The 24965-nt window shown below is 49.2% G+C and overlaps 1 pseudogene; it reads right to left on the bottom strand.

Moving 5' to 3' along the window:
* Positions 1-2725: 2725 nt before the first annotated feature.
* On the bottom strand, positions 2726-17347 carry LOC136487166 (uncharacterized; annotated as a pseudogene).
* Positions 17348-24965: the final 7618 nt, after the last annotated feature.

Genomic DNA, 24965 nt, shown 5'->3' on the forward strand with positions numbered 1-24965 from the left:
ATTCTAGGGTCATACTTGCGTGGCCCGTGTACATCCAATCACGGTTCTCCATCCTCTGGCATATACATATGTAAGCGAGTAATATAACCGGCAATTGCATCTGCACGGCGTTCCTACCATCTAATAGGTGAGAATAGGTCCTAATCCCACCCGCGGATGCATAGATGAGGTCAGTTTCAATGCTCCGCTCCTATCCGAGATAGAATTTCGGTAGCACGTCCCCGCTGTTCTCCCAATACACGTCCTGCAAGGGAGAGTGTGTATCCGGAGAACAACAGGGAGGTGATGCCGAAAGTTTGTCTCGGACCGAAGCGAACCATGGAAACTAACCTCATCTACGCATCCACGGGTTGTCCAAAATACATGGATAATCTGAAAGAGATACGGTCGCAGATATGCAAAGATTTGCATACCTCCGACCGTATCTCTTTCGAATGGGAGACGCCTAACTGGGCTACGTGACCATATAAAACATGCATGCAAAGGAGGAGGGGCTTATACCTAGGGTGGCGGTGGAGTCAGGCTAGCGGGGCAGTGGGGTGTTGGTGCAGTGGCGAGGCGATACGGTGCAGGCAGACCAGCAGCGCCGACAAAGACGATCGGGGTCGCCGAGTCCCTCCCATGGGTCCTTCTCCTACATAAAAAGGAAATAGGTTAGAATCCATTGAAAATTTCGGCAGCACCTCCCCTGCGCGGGGAGGTTTCCAAAACCTGCAAGAAACGTAGGCACGATGGCCAACAACCACATATATACCAAACATAGGCACGAAGGCCAACAAACATATATATACCAAGACGAGCCATGTACTTTAGTTCTCTTTCCTTGCAGATAAAAGTATCGAAGTAGTACAACAACAAGTACTACTACCACTACAACTACTACCAACACTAACACTACTACTATCACTACTTACTACTAACAACACTACTAACACTATTAACTACTAACTACTACTACTACTTACTAACTACTACTAACACTACTAAGTACTACTACTAACTACTACAGGTGTAGGGCATACCTTCGCGACGAGAATGGCAGCGACGAGGGTCGGCGGGGACGATCGCAGCGGCGTGAGGGTCGACGGGCCCAGGCCGGCACCTTCCTTCTCCTCTCCTTCTTCTCCTCCTCTCTTCTCCCCTGCCTCCTCCTCCTCTCTTCTGCAGTGGCGCGGTGGCTGGGGCGGGGAGGCGCGGTGGCCGGGACGGGCGCCGCGGTGCGGCGGCGGCGGCTGAGGGAGAGAGAGGTGAGAGGGAGAGAGAAATGACAGAGCGAGACAGAGAGCGCGCCCGGCGGGGCGCGGTTGAAGGAAACGGCGGCTTTGTCGAGTGCCAGATCGGCGGCACTCGGCAAAGTCAATTTTCTTCGCCGAGTGTCGTGATCTGGCACTCGGCGAAGTTTTAAAAAAAATTTCAGCGGCACTCGGCAAAGTTATTACTTTGCCGAGTGCCAACTAGGCGGCACTCGACAAAGTTATTACTTTGCCGAGTGCCAACCCTAGGCACTCGGCAAAATAATTTTTTTTTGTTTTTTGCCACCAATTTTTTTGAAGCTTTTGTCTATGGAGATGTCCTGGTTTGTGAGCATCGTACGTAACAACGTGCTCGAAACTTTTTAAAATTTTTTTTCCACGGCATACGCATACGATACGGCGACAACTCGACAAGTTTCATGATTTTCGGAATTCGTTCGCATTTTATACAATTAAAAAACCACTCCCACGCAAGTTGGCGGCGTTGCCCCGCGAGCACGTTGATCGAAATTTCGAGATAGTTCCTGGATTTAGCATAAATTTACACTAAGAAACAAGGATAACATTTTTTGAACGAATGTAATCCATTATTCGATGCACCTGCAGTTCAAACTTACATTTTCTGGAAAAATTCAACAAAACAAAATAAACTATAGAAATATGCCAAAAGGCAACGAAAATGTCTCAAATTTAAATATGTTGTTTGTGGTAGTGTACTAAAGCTTCAAAAAAAAAATTGGTGGTAAAAAACTAAATTTTTTTTATTTTGCTGAGTGCCAAGTTTTAGCACTCGGCAAAGTAAATTCTTTGCCGAGTGCCAAACAGGGGGCACTCGGCAAAGAGGACACCGCTGGATGCCGTTAAGCCCTACCAATCTTTGCCGAGTGTGTGCCAGGCACTCGGCAAAGACAACCTTTGCCGAGTGCAGGTCTTTGTCGAGTGCTAGGCTTTGCCGAGTGCCATATTTTATCGAGTGCGGCGCTCGGCAAAGCAGATCTTTGCCAAATATATAAAATTTGGTACTTAGTAAAAATTTTTGTACTCGACAAATCACATGTTTTTCATAGTGAGAAGACACCAAAGTGCGCCCCCGGAGTTCGGCGAGGAGGAAGTGAAACGGGGTCCTCGCCTCGTCGGAGGTTATTTTATTTCCCACTACGGCCATTGGTTGCCCCACAGGTTCGCGTCAGAGTCCACCACACCTTCTTCGATGTTGCCTCGGGTAATAAAAAAATAATAGTACTATAGCGCGGGATAACGGAGCCGGTGAAATGGGCCGTGGCGCGAAAGGCTTACTTGACTTTGGGCTACATATTGCGTTGGTTCACCTTCGTAGACTCTAACATGCGGGCCCATTAGATATTAATCTAGCCGCGGCCAGCGTGGGCTATCTGAACTCTGAAAGTGTGCACAATTGCACCTCTGCACATCCACACCTCTTGCAAACCATCTATCTTGGTTATATTATGCCAAAGAGACAATCAGAGCATGAGCTTTCCTATGTAAACAGTTTCAAACACCAATCATCCGCCTACATACATTCTGTACATTATTCAAATTCACAACACATCTCGTCTCAAGTTCTCTCACAAGACACAGTTTCTCCATACATAGACCTAAGTTAAGCTCCGAGTTTGTAGACACCAGCTACGTCGTGGCGAGCATCACAAAAAGGGAAAGCCTTCATCAGTCACAGGTCGAGCTTGCTGGAGAGATACCAGGAGTGCATGGCCAGGCAGCCGAAGGCCATGATGTTGGCCAGCGACGACAGCCCGTGGATCATCCCGAACTTCCGGTTCATGGCTAAGGGCGGGGCTCCTCTTTGCCGTCTCCGCGTTCTTTGAGTACCCAACCTCGGTGCCGATGCCGAGGTCCTTCTCCATCTTGTGCCTCTTCATCATCATCTGCGCGAGCAGAGCACTGTATAAGAACGAGCGACTGAAGGTAGAAAGAGTAGTAGTGCTTAACCAACCAAAAGATATCTGTGTCCGACCCTAGTACTTGTCTACTTGAATAGTACAATGAGTTGTGCTCGATGCAGATTTCAGCGATCCAGTCAAGATAACTCATTTGTCAAGTTTGTTATCTAAAAGCACAGAAAGAGTTGCATTGTAAATTCATGACAATCAGATATTCTGAAGGTTCATACACATGGCCAGACATACCTCTGTGCTTCTAAATGAAAAAGCTAGATTCTGGCCTCCCAAATCCCAACACTGGATTGCTCACTAAAAAACAAAACATAGTGGACCCTGTTTGAAAAATAAAAAAGAAAAAGAAAATGGCAGGGAAATCAAAGTGTCAACAAGCTGAGTGCAATTCTGCAAAACCCATCTTGGTGGTGCGAAGATTGCAAAGACATTTGTTGGAAATGGCGAACATCCAAATTTCTGTGATTAGACAGTTTGTCTATTCCTTATTCCCAAAAAGAAAACAAAAACAAATCTATACGTTCCTGTATGCGCCACAACGATTTAGTACTCAGAAACTGACCTATATAACAATATAAACCTCCATCAAAGTGTCTTCCCTTTTCCTTACCTCAAATACAAGTATAGTTAATCTCGAAATTGCAAACGAACCGTAAAAAATATGCACTCATTAGTCCTGAGATTACTGCATACCCAAACTATAATACAGTGTGTCATTTGGCAAAAGCAAACAGAGGTAAATAAAAAGCTGAAGATCATGAATAAAGTATATCACCTCAACGGTCATGGGTGTGAAGACCAAAAGGTTGGACAGGTTACAGCCAAGGGCTGAAATAAGGAATCCAAGCTGGTAGCGCTCGATGGTTGATGCTGTCTTCCAGGGGTGCAGGTACGCGAATGCTGCCACGGATATCGCTGAGCATGCTGATATCAACATGAAGTATGCTGGGAACATTTTCCCCTGCAGACTCCCAAACTGGTGTCTCGGCAAGTACCTTCCGAGTTCAAGAAGGATTTTATCAAAACATCATCAAGGTTTACACTATGTTCTAGTAAGGGAATAACTGAACTGCACGTGGTGCTATTGCAACAAGAACATATATGCTAGACTTTACTTTTCCGCTGGACTTCTTAGTTCTCACTATAAGAAAGTGTTATATCAGCACTGTGTAAAAATTTATTGAACGATATTTTAACAGCTGAGCAAAAGGAATTGCTTCTAGACTCTAAGACTGCACTGTATATTACTAAAAAATCCTAATATGTAAGCAATGTTCGCTAATCTACTGCCACCTTATGTGAACACAGCAAGTGAATGCGGCGTAGAAAAGGCACCCCTGCTGTGATACTGTAGCCGCTGCAGGTGTAGGCGCCGCACGGCTCACCTGCAGCACTATAGGCACATGCAGCGGCCGACGCAGAGTCAGCCATGTATATTATCTAGTTACTGTTACAGCATGTGCGCTGCAACAGGACTAGATGGATAGAGTTGTATAAATAGACTACCACGGCAACTCAGTAAAGAGAGTTCAGATTTGCCATCTCACAAACAGGGCTTCGGCCAACGCTGGTGTCTTGTACTGTGCGTGCTTGCTCTGTTCTCCTTTCTTCTTCTAGCTCCAGTCATAGTGTGTGGGCACGGACAACGTCTGTTCGTGGTCGGCACGGCTAGTGGGTGCTCGGCAACACTAGCGGGTGCTCGGCAAGACCGGCGAGTACTTCACTCGCCTGAGCCGGTGATCCTGTGGGCCAACAAGTGGTATCAGAGCCGTACAAGCGCCGTCGCCAGACTAACCACTGGCGATGACAGGCGGTTCGGAGATGGGCGACAGCAATGGCACTGTTGTGGCTGCCTAGCCACGATCGGAGGTCGTTGTTCGCACAGTGTGGGAGGTCAGCGGCATCAGTTGGCCGACGCTGACTCACACCAACTATGGAGAGTGGTCGGTGACCATGAAGGTCAAGATCAGAGCCCGACGGCTCTGGAATGCTGTTGACAAGGGCACCGACGTGGAAGAAGACGATATGTCAGCTTTGGAGGCTATCCTCGCTGCTGTACCGGCGGAGTACAGGGAGCCGTTGGGGGCGAAGAGCTCGGCTAAGGAGGCGTGGGAGGCTATTGCGGCGATACGTGTCGGTTCCGACCACGCAAAGAAGGCGACGGCCCAGCTTCTGAAGCAGGAGTACGCCAACCTCAAGTTCAAGGATGGTGAAATGGTGGAGGACTTCTCCCTCCGCCTATAGACACTCATCAGCAAGCTAAAGAGCCACGGCGTCACCATCGACGAAGAGGAGGCGGTCTCCAAGTTCCTCCACTCCGCGCCGGCAAAATATATCTAGATCGCTCTCTCCATAGAGACGATGCTGGACTTGTCCACCCTCACCATTGAGGATGTGACAGGCCGTCTACGGGCGGTGGACGAGCGCCTAGAGCAGGCGACAGCAACAAAGGACAGTGGGAAACTAATGCTGACGGAAGAGGAATGGGCTGCTTGGAGGAGCTCCGGCAAGGCAGCCTCCTCCAGTCGCGGTGGCGAGGGCAAGCGCCGTGGCAAGGCCTCTTCGGAGAAGAAGCAGGTCGACCCCAACGCCTGCCGGCGTTGCGGGAAGATGGGCCATTGGGCACAGGAGTGCCCAAACCGCAAGCAGGAATAGAAGGCTCATGCTCATCTGGCGCAAGCCGATGATGAGGACGAGACGACTATCCTGATGGCGACGTTCTGTGCACTGCATGACGTCGAGGCCGAGGAGAGGGAAGAGGCGACGACGGTGGAAGGACCTGGGAAGGCCCTAAAGACCGTCAACCTCGATGAGCCACGCACCTAAGTTCACCTCGGGCGTGTGGGCGCCGACCAGGAGCAGCGGTGGTATCTAGACTCCGGTGCCAGCAACCACATGACGGGCTCCAAGGCATCCTTCTTCGAGCTCAACGGCGATGTTACCGGTACGGTGAAGTTTGGTAACGGCTCTCGGGGTGGCAATCCAAGGGCGCAGCACCATCATCTTCAGGTGCTAGAACGGGGAGCACCGCGCGCTAACAGATGTATACTACATTCCGCAGCTGTGTTCCAGCATCATTAGCATTGGTCAGCTGGATGAGCGCGGCAGTGAGGTTCTGATCAAGGATGGCGTCCTTAGGATCAGGGACCGGGAGCAGCGACTTCTTGCCAAGGTGAAGAGGTCCCTGAACCGGTTATACCTGCTCGACCTGAAGGTAGAGCAGCCGATGTGCCTGGCGGCAAGGCACTCGGAGGAACCGTGGATGTGGCATGCCCGATTCGGACATCTCAGCTTCGACGCGCTTGGTCGGCTGGACAAGATGGTCTGAGGACTACCCCACATCAAGCATGGAGGCGAGCTGTGTGATAGCTGTCTGGCCGGGAAGCAGAGGAGGCTACCTTTCCCAAAGGCGGCCAAGTATCGCGCGAAGGAAGCACTCCAGCTCGTTCACGGCGACCTCTGCGGGTCGATCACGCCTGCTACATGCGGTGGTCGGTGGTACTTCCTCCTGCTCGTGGACGATTACAGTCGCTACATGTGGCTGCAACTCCTGACGAGCAAGGACGAAGCGGCGGCGGCGATCAAGAAGTTCAAGACGCGCGCGGAGGCCGAGAGCGGCAAGAAGCTCCGCATGCTGAGGACTGATCGCGGCGGTGAATTCACTTCGGTGGAGTTCGCTGCGTACTGCGTGGATCAAGGTGTGGGGCAACACCACACCACACCGTACTCGCCACAACATAATGACGTGGTGGAGCGGTGGAACCAGATGGTGGTTGGCATGGCCCGATCCATGATGAAGGCCAAAGGCATGCCGGCAAGGTTCTGGGGAGAAGCGGTGACCACGGTGGTGTTCATCCTCAATCGTGCTCCGACCAAGGCCCTGACAGGCAAGACGCCGTTCGAAGCTTGGTATGGGTGCAAGCCAAGCGTGTCCTTCCTCCGGACATTCGGTTGCATCGGCCACGTCAGGAAGACGAAGTCGAACCTCACCAAGTTGGAGGACAGGAGCACACCGATGGTGTTCTTGGGCTACACGGAGGGTACCAAGGTGTACCGGCTCTACGACCCTCGCGGAGACAAGGTGCTCGTCTCGCATGATATCGTGTTCGACGAGAAGGCGGCTTGGGACTGGAGCAGTCCGAGCACGGGGGAAGCAGGCGGCTTCACCAATACCTTCATCGTCGAGCACTTGGTCATCCATGGTAGTGGAGACGCTGGGGAATAGGTGCCGAGCACTCCGGGAGGAGCGCCGAGCACTCCGGCGGTAGAGTCGAGCACTCCTGGGGCAGTACCGAGCACTTCGGGAGGGATGCCGAGCACTCCAGGAGGAGTGTCGTGCACTTCTGGAGGGATGCCGATCACGCCAAGAGTGGAGCCAGGAGGTTCTGCAGTGGTGGCGACCATTTCAGGACGGGTGCCGAGCACTCCCGTGGTGGAGCCAAGATGTCTTGTTGTGATGCCAACCATCCCAAGACTGAGGCTAGGCACTCCTACAATGTGGCTGAATACTGAAGGAGTTATGATGAGCTGTCCAGAAGCAGTGCCGAGCACTTCAGGTGCTATGCCAGTCACTCCGACGGAACAGGGAACTCCATCAACGCCGATCGAGTTCGCCTCAACTCCAAGTGACATCACTGAGTTCGTGGACGCCTACCACGAAGGTGAGGAGCTGCGGTTCTGCAGGCTGGACGACATCATCGGTGGCATAGGTCCCTCAGGTCTGGCGGGTAGGCTACTCAACGACATAGAGCTGCTACTCGTCAGTGCAGAGGAATCACCCACGTTTGCGCTAGCCAAGCGCGATGGAAACTAGCGACGGGCGATGCTGGAGGAGATGAAGGCGGTCGAGGAAAACGAGACTTGGTAGCTCGTCGATCCACCTCCAGGATGCCGTCCGATCAGCCTGAAGTGGGTGTACAAGGTAAAAAGGGACGAGCTCGGCGCCATTGTCAAGCACAAAGCGCGCCTCGTCGCCCGAGGCGTTGTTCAGCATGAGGGCATCGACTTCGTGGAAGTCTTTGCACCAGTAGCGCGCATGGAGTCAGTTCGTTTGCTACTAGATTTGGTAGCAGCAAAGGACTGACGCGTCCATCACCTGGACGTTAAATCAGCCTTCCTCAACGGCGAACTGGCGGAAACGGTCTTCGTCAGGCAGCCTTCGGGTTCGTCGTCAAGGGAGAGGAGCATAGGGTGCTCCGACTACGCAAGGCGCTCTACGGGCTGTGGCAAGCCTGAAAGGTCCTAATATGGCTAGAGGGGGTGAATAGCCTATTTAAAAATCTACAAATCAACTAGAGCAATTTGATTAGTATGACAAATAGCGTAATACAAACTTGCTCTAGCTCTACAAGGGTTGTAAGCCACCTATCCAACAATTCTAGTTGCAATGATTACTTAGGCACACAAACTTGCTATGTAACTACTCACTAAGAGCTCTCAATCTTGCTACTCTAAAGAACCCCACTAGATGAATGTAAATAATAAAGCAAGCTCTCAATTCTAATTACACTAAAGAGCTTGTATCAACTAGTTTGCAAGAATATAAATAAGTGAGTAGGGTGATTATACCGTCGTGTAGAGGATGAACCAATCACAAGATGAATATATAGCCAATCACCGGGAGAATGCCAAAGACAAGAGACAATCGATTTTCTCCCGAGGTTCACGTGCTTGCCAACACGCTACATCCCCATTGTGTTGACCAACACTTGGTGATTCGGCGGCTAAGAGGTGTTTCACAAACCTCGTCCACACGATAGGACACCGCAAGAACCGACCCACAAGTGAGGTAACTCAATGACACAAGCAATTTACTAGAGTTACCTTTCGGCACTCCGTCGGGGAAGATACAACTCCCCTTACAATCACCGAAGATGGCCACGAACAATCATCAACTCGTGCCAATCCTCCACCGCTGCTCCAACCATCTAGGTGGTGGCAACCACCAAGAGAAACAAGCGAAATCCACAGCGAAACACGAATACCAAGTGCCTCTAGATGCAATCACTCAAGCAATGCACTTGGATTCTCTCTCAATCTCACAATGATGATGAATCAATGATGGAGATGAGTGGGAGGGCTTTGTCTAAGCTCACAAGGTTGCTATGTCAATGCAAATGGCCAAGAGTATGAGCTTCAACCGGCCATGGGGCTTAAATAGAAGCCCCCATGAAATAGAGCCGTTATACCCCTTCACTAGGCATGACGCGGGTTGACCGGACGCTCCGGTCAGACTGACCGGACGCTGGCCCTCAGCGTCCGGTCGCCCGATGGATGCCACGCGTCACCAGCTTCAAACACGGTTCGTCAGATTTCAACGGCTACGAAGCTGACCGGACGCTCCGGCAAGACTGACCAGACGCTGAACCCCCAGCGTCCGGTCGTTTACAGTAAGGGTCGAAATCCGGTTTTCTTCCACCGGACACGTCTGGTCCACCTCGACCGGACACAGATCAGCGTCCAGTGCAATACCCTAAACACTGCGTCGCTAAGTCAGCTCGACCGAACGCAGCCTCTCAGAGTCCGGTCAGATCGAGACCAGCATCCGGTCGGTGGATGATCAGCAGGACTGACTCCACTCCACCTCTATCTTCGTCACCCTTGATCAAATGTGCTAACCACCAAGTGTATCACCTTGTTCATGTGTGTTAGCATATTTTCACAAACATTTTTAAGGATGTTAGTGATCCACTAGATCCTAAATGCATATGCAATGAGTTAAAACATCTAGTGGCACTTTGACAACCGCATTTCGATACGAGTTTCACTCCTCTTAATAGTACAATTATCTATCCTAAATATGATCACACTTTCTAAGTATCTTGATCACCAAAACAAAATGGCTCCTACAATTTATACCTTTGCCTTGAGCATTTTGTTTTTCTCTTTCTTCTTTTTCAAGATTAAGCACTTGATCATCACCATGCCATCACCATTGTTATGATCTTCATCATTGCTTCATCTCTTGGAGTAGTGCTACCTATCTCATAGTCACTTAGATAAACTAGGTTAGCACTTAGGGTTTCATCAAGCTCTCTACTAGTAGCACATTGGAAATGCTCAAATCATTGGATATTGCAATCTTACCAAGTCCTTTGATCTTGCCTTTGCCATTATCACCAAATGTTATACTATCAATCACATTGCTCTTGTTTTCATTGATTGAATTGAACATTCTTGAATCACCGGTCATGTGTTATGTGCACCCACTATCAAGCACCCAATGCCTCCTCTGACTTTATAATTGACCTACAAGAGAAAATCAATTTCTTTTAGGTACCCAAACTTGCTTGGGTCCTTGTAGGTTAGTTACCAAGGTCTTTGTTACCTAAATGGCCTTCTTCTTTGGGCCCACAATTGGTGTACCAATGAACTTAGCCTCCACACCATTGGCACCCTTATAAAGCATGTAACAAGAATCAAATTAGATTGAGGATACATTAGGTAGCTTGTTCTTGTTAGTTTTGCAATATTGCTCTATATGCTCCACTTGCTTGCATCTATTGCAAAACCGACCATTGCCCTTCATAAAGCTAGCTTTCAGAATGACAAAGGTCGTCTTGCCTTTCTTAGGGGTATAGCCTAATCTCTCTTTGTTGAGAGAAAACCTTTGGCTACCCAAGTACTTTAGCAAGTGGGCATCTCCACCATAGGCATTGCCTAAGGCATGAGTGAGCTCATTCACCTCCTTCTTGAGGGTCTCATTTTCCACCTTTAGTGATGTATCATTCATAGGTGGAGTGGAAATGGTAGTGCTACAAGAAGTGTTAGTAGGAGCAACAATAATGGGTTCATGAATAGATTCATTAATAAGATCACATGTTAGTCCCACATCAAAAGTAACTATCACTTGCTCCTTCTTGGCTTCCTCCTTCTTGACTTGCTCAATGAGAGAGGAGTGAGCCTTTTCAAGCTTGGAGTGAGCTTTGCCAAGATTCTCATGGGCATCCACTAGCCCTTCATGAGTGGCATTGAGCTCATCAAAGGATTGCTCAAAAATTTTACTCTCTTGTGTAATTCTTTGCACTCCTTTCTCTTCATCTCATTGCAAGTGTGCACTTATTCACACATGTCCAAGAGTTCCTCCTTGGAGTACTCCTCATCATCATTATCATCATTATCATCATCCCTACATGAATCACTTTCACATTCATTATCATCATCACTCTCATCATATTTTACCTTGGTGGGCTTTGCCATGAGGCATGTCGATGGAGTGTCGAAGATGGAGAGCTTCTTGTTGATGGCAATGCTTGCTAGTGCTTTCTTGATTGATTTCTTGCCATCATCACTAGAGTCATCACTATCCGATGAGCCATCACTATCCCAAGTGACCACATAGCCTCCACCCTTCTTCTTCTTTTGGAAGGTCATTTTCTTCTCCTTCTTCTCCTTCTTTTCTTTCTTATCCTTGTTGTGCTTCTTATTCTCCTCCTCATCATTGTCACTATTGTAAGAACAATTTGCTACAACATGATCGGGGCTCTTGCAATTATAGCATCTCCTCACATACTCCTTGCTCTTGGTGTGATCTCTTCTCTTTCTTGCACCATAGCCCTTCTTCTTCATGAACTTGCCCATCTTGCGCACAAATAGAGCCATAGCCTCATCATCAATATCACTAGGATCCTCATCATCACTTGACTCTTTCTTGGACTTGCCCTTATTCTTGTATGATGATGAGCTAGCCTTGAACGCTATGCTTTTCTTCTTCTTGTCTTCTTCTTCCTTCTTCTCTTCCTTGTCATCCCCTTCCCTTTCCACACGGTATGTCTCTTGGGTCATGACATCACCTAGTACTTGGTTAAGGGTGATCTCCTTCAATCATCCTCATATGATTAGCAATCTCAACATCTCAAATCTTGGAGGTAGGCACATCAAGAATCGATGGGAGACATCATCATTCTTGATCTTTTCTTCCAAGGCCTTCAAGTCATTGACAATTACTTGTAACCGATGGAACATCTCCGGAATGCTCTCATCATCTTTTATCTTGAAACTTGTCAACTTATCCTTGAGAATATACAACTTGGCACTCTTCACCTCCGGTGTGCCCTCATATGTTTCCTCCAATCTTGTCCACACCTCATTAGCTCTCTCACAATCCTTGATTTGCTTAAACACCTTGGAATCAATGGCATTGTATATGGTATTGAGAGCCATTGTATTGCATTGCTTGTTGGTTCTATCTTGGTTGGTGGGATTGTCGGGATCAATGATAGCATAATCATTTTCGGTCACTTCCCACACTTGATCATTGATTGAACCTAAGTACATCTTCATCTTTCTCTTCCAATAATCATAGCTTGTGCCATCAAAGAATGGTGGTTTGCCCCCCACATGGTTGAACACAACTTGAGCCATAATTTGACACCGAGGTTGTTAAACCTTTACACAAACGGTGACCACGGCTCCGATACCACTTGAAAGGTCCTAATATAGCTAGAGGGGGGGTGAATGGCCTATTTAAAAATCTACAAATCAACTAGAGCAATTTGATTAGTATGACAAATAGCGTAATGCAAACTTGCTCTAACTCTACAAGGGTTGCCTACCCAATAATTCTAGTTGCAATGATTACTTAGGCACACAAACTTGCTATGTAACTACTCACTAAGAGCTCTTAATCTTGCTACTCTAAAGAGCTCCACTAGATGAATGTAAATAATAAAGCAAGCTCTCAATTCTAATTACACTAAAGAGCTTGTATCAACTAGTTTGCAAGAATGTAAATAAGTGAGTAGGGTGATTATACCGCCGTATAGAGGATGAACCAATCACAAGATGAATATATAGCCAATCACCGAGAGAATGCCAAAGACAAGAGACAATCGATTTTCTCCCGAGGTTCACGTGCTTGCCAACACGCTACGTCCTCGTTGTGTTGACCAACACTTGGTGATTTGGCGGCTAAGAGGTATTTCACAAACCTCGTCCACACGATAGGACACCGCAAGAACCGACCCACAAGTGAGGTAACTCAATGACATGAGCAATTTACTAGAGTTACCTTTCGGCACTCCGCCGAGCAAGGTACAACTCCCCTTACAATCACCGGAGATGGCCACGAACAATCACCAACTCGTGCCAATCCTCCACCGCTGCTCCAACCGTCTAGGTGGTGGCAACCACCAAGAAAAACAAGCGAAATCCGTAGCGAAACACGAATACCAAGTGCCTCCAGATGCAATCACTGAAGAAATGCACTTGGATTCTCTCCCAATCTCACAATGATGATGAATCAATGATGGAGATGAGTGGGAGGGCTTTGGCTAAGCTCACAAGGTTGCTATGTCAATGCAAATGGCCAAGAGTATGAGCTTCAACCGTTCATGGGGCTTAAATAGAAGCCCCCACGAAATAGAGCCGTTATACCCCTTCACTAGGCATGACGCGGGTTGACCGGACGCTCCGGTCAGACTGACCGGACGCTGGCCCTCAGCGTCCGGTCGCCCGATGGATGCCACGCGTCACCAGCTTCAAACACGGTTCGTCAGATTTCAACGGCTACAAAGCTGACCGGACGCTCCAGCAAGACTGACCGGACGCTGAACCCCCAGCGTCCGGTCGTTTACAGTAAGGGTCGAAATCCGGTTTTCTTCGACCGGATGCGTCCGGTCCACCTCGACTGGACACAGATCAGCGTCCGGTGCAATACCCTAAACACTACGTCGCTAAGTCAGCTCGACCGGACGCAGCCTCTCAGAGTCCCGTCAGATCGAGACCAGCGTCCGGTCGGTGGATGATCAGCAGGACTGACTCCACTTCACCTCTATCTTCGTCACCCTTGATCAAATGTGCTAACCACCAAGTGTATCACCTTGTTCATGTGTGTTAGCATATTTTCACAAACATTTTCAAGGGTGTTAGTGATCCACTAGATCCTAAATGCATATGCAATGAGTTAAAACATCTAGTGGCACTTTGACAACTGCATTTCGATACGAGTTTCACTCCTCTTAATAGTACGATTATCTATCCTAAATGTGATCACACTCTCTAAGTGTCTTGATCACCAAAACAAAATGGCTTCTATAATTTATACCTTTGCCTTGAGCCTTGTTTTTCTCTTTCTTCTTTTCCAAGATTAAGCACTTGATCATCACCATGCCATCACCATTGTCATGATCTTCATCATTGCTTCATCTCTTGGAGTAGTGCTACCTATCTCATAATCACTTAGATAAACTATGTTAGCACTTAGGGTTTCATCAATTAACCAAAACCAACCTAGAGCTTTCAAAGCCCCTCAAGCATGGAACGCCATGCTTGACGCCACGCTAGACGAGCTTGGGTTTCAAAGGTGCGCAACCGAGCACGCGATCTACACGCGACGACGGGGGAAGGAAGAGCTCGTGGTCGGCGTGTATGTGGATGACTTAATCGTCACCGATGCGCGCACGGAGGACATCAACAGCTTCAAGCAAGAGATGGTGGCTTGTTTTCGAATGAGCGATCTCGGCATACTCTCCTACTACCTCGGCATCGAGGTGAGACAGGGGAAGGAGGAACTCACGCTCGGTCAGAGCGCGTATGCCTCCAAGCTGTTGGAGAGGAGCAGCATGGTGGAGTGCAAGCCATGCGTGACTCCGATGGAGGAGCAGCTAAAGCTGACGAAGGCCAGCACCGCGGCAAAGTTGGATGCAACACTCTACCGGAGCATCGTCGGTGGTCTACGCTACCTAGTCAACACGAGGCCGTACATTGCGTTCGCTGTGGGCTACATTAGTCGCTTCATGGAGGATTCCAGAGAGGATCACTAGGCTGCGGTGAAGCGGCTACTACGCTACGTCAAGGGGACGGTGAATCATGGGATCATCTTCCCAAAGACCGGCGGGGGTAGGCTGCAGCTCATGGTATTCAGCGATGCAGACATGGCAGGGGACATCGACGGACGACGGAGCACCTCTGGCGTACTTGTCTTCCTTGGGTCGGCCCCAATTTTATGGCTGTCGCTGAAATAGAAGGTGGTGGCGCTATCTACGTGCGAGGCAGATTACGTAGCGGCGGCCACAGCGGCGTGCCAAGTTGTGTGGCTACGCCGGCTGCTGGGCGAGCTGATCGGTGTGGAAGCTCACCCACCAGCACTGATGGTGGACAACCAGCCCGCGATCGCCCTCGCGAAGAATCCGGTTCTGCACGACCGGAGTAAACACATCAACGTGAAGTTCCACTTCCTCAGGGACTGTGTCGATGGAGGGCAAATCGTCATCGAGTTTATCGAAACTGGTCGGCAACTCGTAGACGTCCTCACCAAGACGCTTGGACGACTTCGACTCACGGAGCTGAAGAAGATGATCGGTATGGAGGGGGTACAAGGGTTAGCAGTAGGATTAGGGGAAGATTGTTAGCTAATCTACTGTCATCTTGTGTGAACACAGCAAGGGAATGCGGCGCCGAAAAGGCACCCCTGCTGTGATACTGTAGCCGCTGCAGATGCAGGCGTCGCACGGCTCACCTGCAGCACTGTAGGCACATGCAGTGGCCGGCGCAGAGTCAGCCCCGTATGTTATCTAGTTACTGTTACAGCATGTGCGCTGCAACAGGACTAGATGGATAGAGTTGTATAAATAGACTATCACGGCAACTCAGTAAAGAGAGTTCAGATTTGCCATCTCACAAACAGGGCTTCGGCCAACGTTGGTGTCTTGTATTGTGCGTGCTTACTCTGTTCTCCCTTCTTTTTCTAGCTCCAGTCATAGTGTGTGGGGACGGACAACGCCTGTTCGTGGTCGGCACGGCTAGTGGGTGCTCGGCAACACTAGCGGGTACTCGGCAAGACCGACGAGTACTTCACTCACCTGAGCCGGTGATCCTGTGGGCCAACAAGCAATAAATAAGAAAACCACCCCACTTCCTTGAAAAAGGCAGCGATGGAGGCTGAACTTTCAGAATGTTTAATGAGAAAACGATGGGGGCTGAACTTTCAGAATGTTTAATGGAGTACACAAGCTTATAGTCTTATACCTAAGAGTAAGAGCTGTCTCGATATGACATAAGAGTACTCCAGATATCCCAATTCTCCTTCCCAACACATCTTCAAGGTGCAAGTCCTATTTTTGCAGTGTGATTTTTCAGGACTAATAGTTACCAAACTAAGACGCTGATCCAGAGAATTCGCGAGGAGCAAAAACCCATGCAATTAGAAGTCATATAATTCTAAAGAAAGATTCCTGGTGCTTCTCATCTTACATCCATAGTTCAAAATCAGCATCTGAAAGACTGAGTTTCCCTCAATGTTCTTCCAAGAATGTGCGCTGTGCACTGAAAATATGAAGTTGATTTTGAATCGCTGCTGACAGCAGCAGCACATCAAAATCAGGGGCTTATCTTGGATTTTGAGGCTTCGGTGAAGTACTGAAGTGGCATCGGCAAGGAAGACAGGTGGAACGCATCTCTCCCCGTCTCCCAACCTTCCTCTGACTACGGTGCGAGTGCTGTGGCCGGTGGGTGGTGAAGACTCGGTGCTCCGAGCACGGTGAAGCCGATGCCGGAGAGGGAGGGACGACACGGAGTGGCCGTGGAGGGGAAGAAGACGTCCCAGTCCGCCGGAAGCCATCGCCGACTCGCCGTCGCCGCGGTGGTTTTGCATATAAGCCCCTGATTTACAGAAAAGCCCCTAGTGTTTTGGACTTAACCTCTCGCCGTCGCTGGATCCCGGCGCCTGGCGGGCGGCTGGGCGAATGCTGGAGGACGCCGACGGCGAGGTAGAGGAGGGCTCGGCGCGGGAGTGATGCTTCGCTTCCTCCTCGAATGAAGCTAGCAGAAAACAAAACCCCAAGTCCCAGCGAATCGACGCGGCGGCGTTTGCTTAGTGCGCTTTGCTTACTTGAACATGACGATGCCGCCGACGAAGGTGACCCAGAGCCCGGCGCCCCAGGCGGTGGCGAAGGCGAGGACGTGGACCAGCCTCGCGGCCGCCGCGGCGCCGGCGCCCAGCGCGTCGGGCGCGAAGAGGACCCCCGCGGCCAGGAACGACACCGCCGTCAGGAACCGCGCCGCCCACCCCATCGCGTGCCGCTGCCCTCTAAGCGAGCTCCGGACAGGTGACGCCTGGCCTGGGAGTCGTGGAGACTGGAGAGTGGGGAGGACGACGGCGGTGAGGTGAGGTCGCGCGTGGGAGCCTCAAACTGAATGGCAGCTTGTGAGCTCTGATTTTGAAGGACGGCCGGCTTCGTTGACCGTTGACGGCTTCGTCGCGCGTGGGAGCTCTATGTCTGTTTTTGTTTTTTCCCCCTCCAAGAGAAACACGTGACGATGACATCCTTTGTTTCTGTATCAGATAAATATAAATAGTACTAGTATATTGTTTGCATTGTCTTGCTTGACAAATCAAATCAAATCATTCTATTTTAAGCCAGATTTCTCAGAAACTTCAGAGTGCCGGTCATCAGTAAAGAAGACTTTTTTTCTTTCTTTTTGATCGATCAGCAAAGAAGACCTGAGACTTGAGAGAAACAACCGATGAATTTTGGTGGAGTCACGGAGCCCAACAAATCCATGGGCGTGACCGCGTGAACCGTGGAGAGATTCTCTCGCAAGCACAAGCTGTGTGCACCAAAATCTGTGGGCAGTGGGGCCAAGAGGCCAAGAGGACCAAAGAAACTACCGTTCGAGATCAAGAATGCATACAACTTTGGTGTCGTTTGAATCCCAAAGAGATTTTAAGAATTTTGGATTCTTGCTAGGGATTTTAAGAATTTTGGGTAGTAGGGAATGGGAGAAAGGTAAGGTTTTGGGAAGATCAATGGGTAGGAAATACAAGTTTGGCCATTATGTTCTGGCCATTGTATGTCATTAATGACCAGCATGGTAAGGCTTTAAGCCAGGTCTGGGATGGGCATGAGCTTATGCTCACTTTTAGAAGGAATATTTCTGAGGCTCTTAGGAACATGTGGTGGGAACTGTGTGGTGTGATAGAGGATACCATCCTCAACGATGAAGAGGGTCAGATAGTGTGGAGTTATACCTCTCATGGCGCTTACGCTGTCCAATCCTTGTATGCTAGGATTAATTGTAGAGGTGTGTTTCCGGTTTATATTCACGCCATTTGGAAGCTTGTGATTCCACCTAGAGTACAGTTCTTTCTGTGGTTGCTCTCGCATAATAGAATTCTTACGAGGGACAACTTGAAAAAAAGAAGGGATGTTTTGGATCCCACTTGCCTTTTTTGTAGTGAACAGGAATCCATTCGGCATGTATTCTTTGAATGCTGTGTAGCTGTGAATGTGTGGAGTTTGGTTGCTGAGGTGTTAGGGGAGAATATCGGTGCTGATTATGAGTCTGTAGCTAAGTTGTGGGTTGCGAATAAGAAACATGTGGTTACTAATGTGATTTCATCTGCTGTTTTGTGGTCCTTATGGAAGTTAAGAAATGAAATTTGCTTTCAGGGGGTGTTTTGGCTAGGTACAAAGATGGTGCTGATCAGGATCGCAAAGATGCTAAGAGGCTGGCTCCCAATGTTCAAGCAGGACACTGGAGTGTTGCTGGAGGACAGAATACTCAGGCTGGAAGAAGTGTCGAGGCGCCCGGCACAGATCGATTGGAAGGAGGAGTTGGCAGCGGACCTAGAAACCATGGTGGACTCAGTGAGGAGGGACCTGGAGAGAAAAGCGAGCCAGCCACCAGGGGACTGTTGGGATGGGGGAAAGAGATCAAGGTTGGAGACATTGGCATTGCAATCTTCGGCTCTGGGCTCCATATCTGTGATTCAGTCTGAGGAGACGCAAGAGTAGATGTGTAATAATCAGTGCGAGTGTTCTTTGGGTGCTCGTCTTTGACGTTTTGGCCATTAGGCTTTTCGTTTTGTCTTAGAACTGTAATTCTGGCGGGCGCGCCTGGTACGCTGTGCTGAACGATGTGGAGTGCTTTATGCAAATAAAGCAGGGGAAACCTTTCGTCTAAAAAAATTCTTGCTAGGGATTTTAGAATCTAGATACGATAGATAACTGGGTATCCATATACTGACCATTGTTGACTATGGTGAATGTCAAGGTGCATAAAAAGCTTAGAACTCATTCGCAAAAAGAAAAAAGGCTTAGAACTCTGGACAAGACTTGATTGAGCTCTGTCCATGTTCTGTCTGCATCGGTTCATTGGAGCCATAGCCACCGTGTCTATGGGGCGATCCTAGGGAGCCTAAGATTGGTGACGTCGAGTCCACCTAGCTAGCTCCTTTGGTCGGCAACCGTAGTCCATGCCACCATACATTTGCCTTGGACTGAACCTTCCTTGCTCATCTAGAGGAACAGGCGGTGGATTGCATCCGTTTAATTTCCATGTGGACCTAGAGAGGTAATTGTCAGTGAGCAAGGTGTATATTTGTACTATGGAGAGAGGACTGATCACTACAGGAAAAAACGTCCTTTGCCGAGATCCGAGATTTTTGCCGAGGGCAAAAACGCGGGCTCTCGGCAAAGAAAACGTTTGCCAAGCGCGGCTCTCGGCAAACACCGGAAGTCGGCAAGTGACAGGATTGCCGTGGGCCTGCATCTCGGCAAGCAATAGCTCTCGGCGAAGTGGCCGTTTTGCCAAGAGCCGCGCTCGGCAAAAAATGCCCGTCGGCAAAACGGTCCTTTGCCGTAGGCCGCGCTCTCGGCAAAATCAGGCTCTCGGCAAAACATTGCCGCGGGCCCATAGCCATGACCTGCCCTGACGACGTCACCGCTTTGCCGAGAGCCCCTCCATTACTGCTCTCGGCAAAACTCTTTGTCGAGCGCCGCTCTCGGCAAATATTTGTCGAGAGCCCCTCCCAGGCTCTCGGCAAATGTGGTTTCTATATTTCATGTGCACGTGTTTCTCTTCTCCTAACTCTCTCCAATTAAATTATTTTTTCTTTCATATGCTCCAAACTTTTTTCTCTATAGACATACTACAGGTTGTACTCAATATTCAAATTTTGTGTATTTTTGTAATTATTTGCTATATATAATTAATTAATTGCATTTCAAGGAGTTTTTTTAATCGATTAAAATTTGAACAGCGATTGATTTAAACACGGGAAAAAATTAAGTAGAAAATGATATTCATGCTATTTATGCATTATTGAGGGCAAATAACATCTTGTTGACGTTTTTTTCACCTTTTATTTTACGAATCGAAGACCACCAACATATGTCGCCCAACGATTTAAAAATTCTTAAAAAAGGAAACGAAGTCGGAAAACTGTGATATTTGCAATGAAGTCATGGTATCACACTTGGAGGCTGTGGTAAAAAATTGGAAATGTTTCGCACAAGTGGTTGCGTATGATTCTTACAATCTGAGACATCTCCGAATAAGTTTCATAAAGTTGAGAAGGATCCATTAGGATTTTCAAACAATGTCACGGTCGAATTAGTTTTGGAGTTCCAAACTTTTTGTACAGCCATTAGAGAGCATAAGTTGTAACACGACAAAATTTCGTATTTTTCCGGAGCCGTTTGCTGTTTATTAATTTTTTTTGGATATTATTTGCCGAGAACTTCAGGGGATTGCTCTCGGCAAAGGCTCTTTGCTGAGAGCAACTGGGCCCGCTCTCGGCGCAGATTTCTTTTTTTTACCCGGCCTGGATCAATGGTTCGCCGAGAGCTGGCTCTCGGCGAAGAGGTTTGCCGAGAGCTGCTCTCGGGAAAGATTTAATTTTTTTTTTTAGAAATATCATTTTTTGTTCAGTTTGCTGAGAGCTACTCTCGGCAAATAATAATTTTTATTTTTTTTAATATTTTTTGTGCAGTTATCTAGTTAAAAAATTCGAACGAAATTTGAAAAAAAATAACTTTACCGAGAGCCGGATCTGGGGGCTCTCGGCAAAGGGGGAAGGTTTGCCGAGAGCCTCCTAGATCTGGCTCTCGGCAAAGTGGCTTCAGACACTTAACCGTTTCAGTGCCTTATCTCTCTCACTCTTCACGCACACACTCACACAGCCGCCGCCGCGAGGAGCACCGCCGTCGCCGCGAGGAGCGCCGCCCAGCTCGGTGTGCCGCCGCCGCGAGCCTCGCCGTCGCCCGAGCCCCCTCGCCGCCGCAGCCCCGCAAGCCCGCTCCGGCTCGCCCTAGCCCGCCACGCCTGGCCGCGCGCGCTGCCGCCGCCGCTCCGCCAGAGCCTCGCCGCCGCCGCAGCCCGGCCAGCCCGCCCCATCCCGCCACGTCCGCCTGCGCGCGCCGGCGGCGGCCGCTGGCCCGCCCCAGCTCCGCCACGCATGGCCACGCGCGCCGCGGCAGCCACGCCCGCTGGTCGTGCCCTCCACGGCTGGCCAGCCCGTCCAAGCCCACCTAGCCCCAGCCACGCCACGCCCCGGTGCCGGCCGCGCCCCTCCTCGCTCGCCCCGCCGCGCCCGCCCCTCCTCGTCCTCGCCCTCGGGCTCTGATGAGGACATGGCACCTTCGGATACGAACAATGATTATAAGGTGCGCTCATTCCTACATTTGCATAGTTGCTTTGGTTATAATTCATTTGGTTCCACATGTACATGTCACTATTTGATTGTAGGTTCAAATGTGTTTCATAATGGAAGTTCATCAAAGTTGAACTTTTGGTTCGTCAGCAGCCCGACAGTGCCTCATTGGGAAGGCCATAACTCATCCATCCGGAGTGCGATCGAGGTCAATGAGCACTTGATGGAAAGCTTGTTTGATAAGCTTTCAAATAGATCTGGTTCCATCTCAATATCATATCGGCAAGGCCTCCAAATCACCAATATATTCTGTCGCTATTTCTGCTGGGAGCTACACTATCGTTATGGGCTTGTTATTCATCCTTGGGACCCTGGCCCAAGTGGGAGCACACCCCAAGGACTTGGAGAACCCACCAAGAAAGCCCTTGGACGTCCTCCTCCTTGGCCACCACCTTAGGAGGCCAGCAAGGACGTCTAAGCCAAGCCAGAGGCCTAGTCCAATCCGAGTTCGAGTCTGCCTCGGCTGTCAGGACCAATCTGCAATAAAACGGACGCCCAGGACGCATCCGGACTCCATTTTCGATGATCCACATATGGATGGAAAGATAATTTGATAAGGAAACCAATCCAAGTGGTTTCACATCAAAATCTCTTCGGAATCAACGGAAATTGTCGAAACAAATCAGCATCTAGAATCTGCCAGGGTGCTGCGACACCTTCTTTTGGTCCGTTGGACCGTGTATCGTGTTTGGGCCCATTAGGGGCCATGTCCAGGGTAGGCGATGACCCTAAGACCTTTATAATCATATGCCACCACCGTCATTATGTTTTGGATTTTGTTTTAGATCAATCTGTCATTGAACAGTCACCGTTATCGGTTTGCAAGACCCCAACTTCGAGTGCTTAATCATTCATCTGCAATTGTCACTTAATTGAGTTGCTTTTTATCTTGTTCTTGCTTGTGTTCTTCAATTCGCAGCAGGGATTAGCCTTCTTGGCGAGGTCAATCGGATTGTGACATGGTTGATAACCAAAGGAGATGTGGTGCTAAGGTTGCAGGGTTTGGGTCTTTGTGATCTGAAACCGGATCGGTGTGTCGCTCTCTGAACAAATCGTTGTTTATCTTGAACCTGACGGAAGATCAGGATCCCTGTCCCATTAGGCTCGTCCTCGCCCACGCCCTGACTCGCCCTCGCGCGCGCCCTGACTCGCCCTCGTCCTCGCCCGCGCCCCTCCTCGTCCTCGCCCTCGGGCTCGTCCTCGCCCGTGCCCTGACTCGCCCTCGCGCGTGCCTTGACTCGCCCTCGTCCTCGCCCTTGGCCTCATCCTCACCGTCGGCCTCGCCCTCGCCCTCGCCACGGAGAGGAACAAGGTATACTAAGTAGTATTAGTGGTAGTAGTAGTTAGTAGTTGTAGTAGTAGTCTAAGTAGTACTAGTGGTGGTAGTAGTAGTAGTCAGTAGTTAGTAGTTGTAGTAGTAGTTAGTAGTTGTAGTAGTGGTAGTAGTAGTGGTAGTAGTAGTTAGTAGTTGTAGTAGTGGTAGTAGTAGTTAGTGTAGTAGTAGTTGCATTAGTTAGAGTAGTAGTTGTAGTAGTGTTAGTAGTAGTTAGTAGTTGTAGTAGTGGTATTAGTAGTGGTATTAGTAGTAGTTAGTAGTTAGTAGTTGTAGTAGTGGTATTAGTAGTGGTAGTAGTAGTTAGTGTAGTAGTTAGAGTAGTAGTAGTTGATAATTAAGCTACATGTGGTTCCTTGATATATATGTGGTTGTCGGCCATCGTGCCGTGGTTTTCTTTCAGGTTTGGAAACCTCACCGTTCAGGGGAGATGCTGTCGAATTTTTGAGTTGACGTTATTTTGCTTCTTTCTTTCTTTTTGCAGGAGCCGAGTCGGAGTACCCCGGTGTCCCCAGGTCTGCCCGCACCGCGTCGCCTCGCCACTGCACCGACCTGCCATGGCCCCGCTAGCCTGACTTCACCGCCACCTAAGGTATAACCACTCTTTCTTTGTCCTGGTCATGTATCTCCACGTAACCAGTTAGGTGTCTCCCGTTCAAAAGAGATATGGTTAGAAATATGCAGATCTTTGCATATCAATAACCGTATCTGTTTCGAATTGTCCACGTTTTTTTGGATAGCCCGAGGAAGCGCAGATGGTGTTAGTTTCCATGGTCTGCTCTGATCCGAGACAGAGTTTCGACAGTACCTTCCTGTTGTTCTCCGGATACACAATCTCCCTGTCGGGACGTGTATTTGGAGAATAGCGGGAAGGTGCTGCCGAAATTCTGTTTTGGATAGGACCAGACCATGGGAACTAACACCATCTATGCATCCTCGGGTGGGATTAGGACCTATCCTTACCTATTAGATGGTAGGAACGACGTGTAGATGCAAGTCCATGGTTATATTTATTACTTGGTGATATATATGTTAGAGGATGGATGACCGTGAGTGGATGTACTCGGGCTGCCAGAGCGCCTGTGAGATTACCAGAGAATGGGTCGACAAGACCGAGGCTTTCATCAAGCAAGTATTTGACCAGGCTCCCGGAGCACGTGCCGTTTTTTGTCCCTGCATCAACTGTAAGAACAGAAAGAGGCAGACAAAGGAGGTGATGACTTCACATCTGGCTAGGCATGGATTTACGAAAAACTATACCCAGTGGACCCACCATGGTGAAGCCGATCGTGTGAGAGAGGAGGTGGTGAGACCACGTGTCGAGGATTACAATGCTGATGCCGGGGTAGCAGCTTGGTTAGATGACTTTCACGAAGCACACTTCGCTGACGGACGTAGGCAGCAGCAGGAGGAGCCAGAGGCAAGCGCAAAGGCGTATTACGACATGTTGTCTGCGGCAGGGAAACCCCTTCATGGCCACACACAGATTTCAAAGCTTGATAGCATTTCACGCTTAATGGCCTTGAAGTCCTAGTTCAACCTCAGTCGAGAGAACTTTGATGAAATGTTGACAGTTATTGGCTCCATCCTTCCAGCCGGTCACCTTCTGCCACAGAACATGTACGAATCGTAGAAGGTCCTTCGTGCACTTAAGATGCCGTATGAGCAGATACATGCTTGTCTGAAGGGCTACGTCCTCTTTAGAAAAGCACACACAGATGCAAAGTATTGTCCAAAGTGTAAATCCTCTAGGTATCTGGAGGTAGACTCTGGTGATGGTGAGAAGAGGCAGAGTCCGTACCCCATGAAAATCCTACGGTACCTTCCATTCATACTGAGGATCCAACGGCTATTCATGACAGAGGAGTCCACGAGACAGATGATATGGCACAAAAATGGAAAAAGATAGTCCTGAGAAGATGGTACATCCAGCCGATGGTGAAGCATGGTATCACTTTGATAACATTCATCGTAACAAAAGTGGGGAGGCACGTAATGTGCGTGTTGCACTGGCA

This window comes from Miscanthus floridulus, chromosome 10 (genome assembly GCF_019320115.1).
Source record: "Miscanthus floridulus cultivar M001 chromosome 10, ASM1932011v1, whole genome shotgun sequence".
Lineage (NCBI taxonomy): Eukaryota > Viridiplantae > Streptophyta > Magnoliopsida > Poales > Poaceae > Miscanthus > Miscanthus floridulus.